This window comes from Oreochromis aureus, linkage group 3 (assembly GCF_013358895.1).
Source record: "Oreochromis aureus strain Israel breed Guangdong linkage group 3, ZZ_aureus, whole genome shotgun sequence".
Classification (NCBI taxonomy): domain Eukaryota; kingdom Metazoa; phylum Chordata; class Actinopteri; order Cichliformes; family Cichlidae; genus Oreochromis; species Oreochromis aureus.
This window is the reverse complement of record NC_052944.1, coordinates 127,507,282-127,513,515: the sequence shown is the minus strand read 5'-3', so window position 1 is coordinate 127,513,515 and position 6,234 is coordinate 127,507,282. Positions and strand designations below refer to the sequence as shown.

At 41.5% G+C, this 6,234-nt stretch overlaps 1 long non-coding RNA gene across 1 annotated transcript; it reads right to left on the bottom strand.

Moving 5' to 3' along the window:
• Positions 1-3,536: 3,536 nt before the first annotated feature.
• On the bottom strand, positions 3,537-4,595 carry LOC120437938. The gene is made up of 3 exons (XR_005611516.1): positions 4,483-4,595; positions 3,691-3,796; positions 3,537-3,598 (listed from the first exon to the last, which is right to left on the bottom strand). It is a non-coding gene; the product is annotated as an uncharacterized LOC120437938 (long non-coding RNA).
• Positions 4,596-6,234: the final 1,639 nt, after the last annotated feature.

Genomic DNA, 6,234 nt, shown 5'->3' with positions numbered 1-6,234 from the left:
CAATCACGAACATCAGAAGCTGTCTGTGCTGCATTCAAGTGCAACTCAGAAACTCACTAATCTCTGTCATGTTGTCCAGAGATGATTTATTTCTGCTGGTTTTCCTGTTTGAAGCACAAACATCTGTCATCACTTTGTTGTTCTTCATCCTGCAGCGTTTGAATATTTCAGCACTAAACTGATGTTTCTTCAAAGCTCATTTCAACCTGTTGAAGTCATGAATGAAAGTGCAGACTGAGAGTGGATCACATGATGTTTAAGGTGTGTCATGTGACATGTTCAGTATTGTCACACATGTCTAGATTGTCCCTGATATCATAACTGCTCAAACACTGATGGTTATATTTGAAGAATTATTACTGATGGCAGCAAAGTTTGAATGGTGTCACTGTAACCACCACAGTGACAGGAAGTGTTTTTAAATGATGAAATGTGTCAGTGATGCTGATAGTGTGTTTATCACAGACGCTCAGGCTTCATGTTGACATGAATCAAAGTGAAAGCAGAGAAACTGGAATAAATCAGGTGTTGTAGAAGATGGAGAAACAGGGTGGAGAGAGGATGCTGCTCCTTCTTTGAGATCAAACATGTCGTGTTGTTCACGTGCTGTCAGCGTGATGCACAGAAACCATGGAAACAAAGTGTGAGTGAAATCAGCCCAAAGTAACAGAGTGAAGAGCAGCAGATGAAGCACAGAGGACACAAAAATGAAACAAGGTCCATCTGTGTCCTTTCAAACAAACAAGCATCAACGTCCAGGACTGAAACATGAATCCACTAAGGCTACGTTCACACTGCAGGCGAAAGCGCATCAAATCCGATTTTTTCGACCCTATGCGACCCATATCCGATCACGGTATGACAGTGTGAACGGCACAAATCTGATATTTTCAAATCCGATCTGGGTCACTTTCGTATGTGGTCCTGAATCCGATACATATCCGATGTTTTAGAAAGCGACTGCTGTGTGAACGGTCAGGTCGCATTAAATCCATCTTTTACGTCACTGACACGAGACAGACGCCAATTATCACCGGAGAAGACAAACCAAAAAAGCATGGCGGCGGAAACTGGAGACGGAGCGAGTCAATGGACCGAAACTGAGGTTGCGGAATTGATTAGCATATGGGGAGACAATTCTATCCAAGCTAAACTTGAAGGGTCGTATCGTAACCGGGCTGTGTTCGAGTGCATTGCCAAAGAAATGATTGAACGAGGGCACAGGCGAACATGGCTACAGTGTCAGAGGAAAATCAAGAGCCTCAGAGCCAAGTTTAAAGAAGCTAAAGATATAAACAAACGAAGTGGACGTGGTCGAGTCACCTGCCCGTTTTATGATGAGCTTGACCGTATTTTGGGGGACAAACCCAGCTGTCAGCCAATAGAGGTGATCGATAGCTCCATTGAAACAGCTGAAGAGGAGCCTGAAAGTCCAGGGGCTAGCGCCAGTCCAGCTCCCAGCATCAACAGTGAAAAAGGTAGGCTAACTTGTACCTTGTTGTAGTCATGTGTGGAGAATAAAACTGAGTACAAGTAACGTTACATTAAACGTACTGTATAACACATGTCTAAACACATAACAGAACTGAATAAATTACTGAAAAAAATTGAAAACATTCTATAAGACAGCAATAGCGTAATTCTAAATGAAGGCTGAACTACATCAGCTATAACCATGTACATAACTTTTTAATAGGTTGTATGATTGTATTTTCGAAAGGCGCCTGTACACTGGGTGAGGATACTCCTGTGTCACTGACATTTGATTCTGCATCAGACGAAAGTTCTTCATCTGCAGTGAGTGCAGATAATGCCATAAAGAAGAATGCACAAACCCGAAGTAAGTAACCCATATATTAAATAGAACATTGTTGTTGCAAACTTTTCATCATCCCATTAGAATAAAAACGTTTTTTCAAAGTAAAGTGTCATGTTGAGACCTCACAAGGCAAACTAATGAGTTAATTTTTACTCTAGATGCCTAAGCATGGATAAAGCACACAATTAATACTACTCATTTTGTCAATGAGAGGGGTGAGATTGTAATGTAAGACATACTGTAGATTGTACAATGTTTTTTAAATAAAAACCATGATTTGACTCAAATGATCAAATACCCCACAGTCTTAATTTCTGACCTGTACTGTTATGGTGATGTTCTAATTTCTCCAAGGTGCGTACCAGCACTACATATGGAAATTCCCTCTATCCTTCAAACATAAAAATTATCCTTTGGTTAAAGTAACACAAACATCTATTCTCTTTACAGATACATCTGCCAAGAGCAGGAAGAGAAAGTCAAAGATGCAGTCAACTTTGGAAATATTTGCGGACAAGATTACAAGCGCCTTGAAGAATGATGAGTCGGAGCTTCTGTTGAAGATGCAAGCAGCTCAGCATGAGCACAATCTTAAAGTGCTCTCCATGTTGACCCAGCTCATCACACGCCAACAACCACCTTTCTACCATCTTTACTGCCCAACACAGTCTTCATTCATCCATTCCACTCCATACCCCATGGCTTCAACTCAGTCTCCACCATTTGAGATGTCCAATCAGTCTCTGTCTTTCCAACAAGATTGAGCTCAACCTCTTCCTTTTGGTAATGCCCTTCCACCATCTCACAATCTGGGTCAGCCCTTTAGACCAGAACGACCGAACCCCCGAGACCAGGCTCAGCATGCATCCTTTAACCAGGCCTTTACATCATCCTACCCTCCTCCAGATGAACAGGATTAAACTACTTTAAGGCATTAGTTTAAATGTTATAAAAAGCAAGTTTTGCACATGGTTCACTTAATGTATCTTAAATGGATACTCAAAAAATATTTCAGTTAATGTTAATATTGTTTTGGAGGGGCTTTACTTTCAATGCAAAATGTTGGTTATTTATCGTTGCATCCAAAAATGCTTTATATTTGTTGTTAGAGATTTTCAGTACTGCTGAAGGACAGTGGGTCTTTCAGATTTAATTTTTCATATGCAAACTTATATGTTTTGAGACAAACAACATTGCAATTTCAGTACACAGAGGAAGAAGTGTACATGTTACACACGTCAAAATAAATATTTTCCATAAAAAAATAACTTTGAATGTTTTACTTTAAATTTTGTGAATGCATCACTTAAACATCAAGCTCAAATTTATTGACAATGAGATGAAACCGTGGCTTTTGTGCCTTAACGTTGACTATGAAAAAATTGGGTCAGCACCTCTCTGATTCTTATTGGCTGAACATCTGGTAAGATGCCTCCTTCGGTACCTCTAGAATCACGCAAATCAGCGTTATCAGTTTCATTGTAGGCTTCACCATGTTTTTCACACACATTGTGGAGTGTGCAGCATGCAGCTATTATTGTGGGAACAGTGTGGATGTCCACATCAAGACGTTTCCCAAGGCACCTCCACCGACCCTTAAGTCGGCCAAATGCACACTCCACTGTCATCCTGGCTCTACTGTGTCTCTGGTTGAAGTATTGTTGTTCTTCAGTTAGGGTTCCTGTATCTGCGTATCCTTCAGCAGCCAGCTTCGCAGGGATATGCAGGGTCACCGAGCAGCATGACTGGAACTTCAACACCCATGATTTCTTCTGTAACCTAAGATTATGTGAATACAAGGTGACACACATCAACAAGGAAGAATGGTAAAACAATTTTAATTACAATTCACTGTGTTCAAAGATACTGACTGGTGGAAATAGCTCCCCTCTCTCTGCCATTGTGTATATCTCAGAATTCTTGAGAACCCTGGCATCGTGAACGCTTCCTGGCCATCCAGTGTAGATGTTAGTGAAACTGTTGGGAAGACAACGTTGGAGAAACGTCAACATTTTATTTCTACTGTAAATCTGCAAGTATACTTTGAAGCACTGCTCTTCTCTAAAACAGCAATAAGGATTATTATCAGGACATATGTAAACAGCAAAATAAATTCATAACTTAAGGCAAAATTGCGAAATGTAAAGTCCAAAAAAAGTCTTTATATTATGGGCCATCAGTCAAATAATACTTTTTGGTCTGGGTATGGGTGCCAGAAAATGCAATATATTTTAATAAAATACATGAAATCTGTGAGGTGGGTAGTATAAGTTTTACCTTTTAAGAGTAGTTTTACTTGTAAAAGTAACAGTTCACTACTACATTGAGCAACAGTTGATTACTTATGACAATTTATAAAGGATCACTCATTTATTTAATAGTAATCATGTAAAAATATGTTACATAAAAAAAACAAACAAGTAAAGTGAGTTTAAATGCATAGGGAAACCGATTACTGGAAGCAGGAATGATGTGGGTAATTAGGAGAAAAGAGACTGAAGGAAAACAGCACAAAATGTTCATCACACTTATGATCAAACAGTTACTTGCATAATTCTTTAGCCGACTACTTTTTGTCCAGCTCTGTATATACGTTTGAGCCATTCAAATGCATGTTTATTTCCTTTCAATTTTTCATAATTAGTAGATCATAGTATGCTTACCAGAATTGATGGTCAACGACGCCCTGAAGGATGACAGAGTGCCAGCCTTTGCGGTTAAAATAATCACAGTGATTGTTCTCAGGAGCAGTGATGGGAATGTGACTCCCATCTATTGCTCCAGCACACTGTGGGAACCCCCATCGCTGTCTGAAGCCTTCAATAACTTGTATCAGGTCATCTCCTCGAGGCCATTTAATGTACTCAGGCAAAGCAAAATTCATGGACGATTGAACAAACTGTGGATTTGGCAACTCCGAACAGGTTTGACATGGTCCGATAACATGCGCCTGTTGCCAGCCAATACAGCCCGATTCCAACGCGCTTGCTCACAGGTACGGATTGGCGGAGATGAGTATCCTGTCTAAGCATTCTTGCTGAAAGGCGCTGACAGAGATATTCAAATGTTTGTCTTGACATCCTGAAATTGTGGATGAACTCCGTGTCAGTGAAGCCTCTCACATCCCAATCCCACCACTCCTGGTTCCGACTCCGTGTCCATATATACCTCTGCACGGAGGTAGCAGCCACTGCTCCAAACAAGGCCATTGTTAAAGCACGGACTCTCTTTTTTCTCAGCGTCCTCCTTTCTCTGATTAATTTGTCAAGATTCTGTCGGTTACGGCTTTGCATAAATTGACAAACTGCAGCAACAACATCTACTCGCTCTGTAGCCGCCATTTTTACTTCTGTAAACAGAGCGCGTTGTGCTTCTTTTGCGCATGCGGGTCGCTTTGAGGGCCGTGAACCGTTCACACTGCAGCATGTTTGCTGTCGCATTTTATGTGTAGTGTGAACAAGTTAATGTGTTGTCTTGTGTAGTCAGTGTGTAGTGTTGTGGACAGTTTTGTGTTGTGTGTCAGAACAATGAGGCGACTGCTGTCTCCAGGTAGAAACAGGAGTGATACACCTGCTGCTGTCAGACCTGCAGGTATCAGGCTGTGATGTTCTCCTTTATAGTGGACAGAAATTATTTTTTTGGAGTGGCACAAATAATGTGGACTACAGATCATAACTTTGTCTGCAAACATCAGAGTGTTCATCAGCACTGCAAACGATAAAGGGCTCAGAGCCACCTCTTTGTGACCCCACTGCCTGAGCCTGTGAGTATTTAGAAAGTAGAAGGACAGAAACTCCAGGTGTGGACGAGGCTCGTTGCATCAAAAACAGCTGTTGCTGTGATTCCTGCTGAAGGGGCTTCAAATAAGTGTCTGAATACTTCAGGAAATATGATGTTAAAGAAACAATCGTAAAGTTGTGTTTCCAGTTTGTCAGTATTAGAAACATTATCAGCCACAGGCTGAATGGATTCAATGGAGTAAACTGATACTGATCCCACCATGACCTCTGACCTCTGACCTGCATCTACAGCACTGAGCCCTGACAGTGAGCAGCACTTGTTTCTTCAGCAGGATGTTTCCCTCCCTGCTGCAGACGGTGCAGGTGGAGGTGTTTGTGTCTCCATCTGTGGGGTATTTCAGGGTCAGACTGAGGTCTCCAGGTTACAGCAGCTTTCTCTTCATCTTCGTTGGGTCTCTGTAAAACTTGTGTGTCTCAGTTTGTTCCTGATGTGTTCCTGACTCGTTCTTTGGTAACTAGTCTGCAGCGTCCTGTAAAGTGCTGCAGACATGTTGGATGAAGAAGAACAGACAGACTGAGCCTCCACAGTCGGCCATGTCTCACACACTTCCTTTCTTTGGGCCTCAGCATCAGCAACGTGTCTGTGGAGGATGTAGCTGTGAGTGACCACAACTG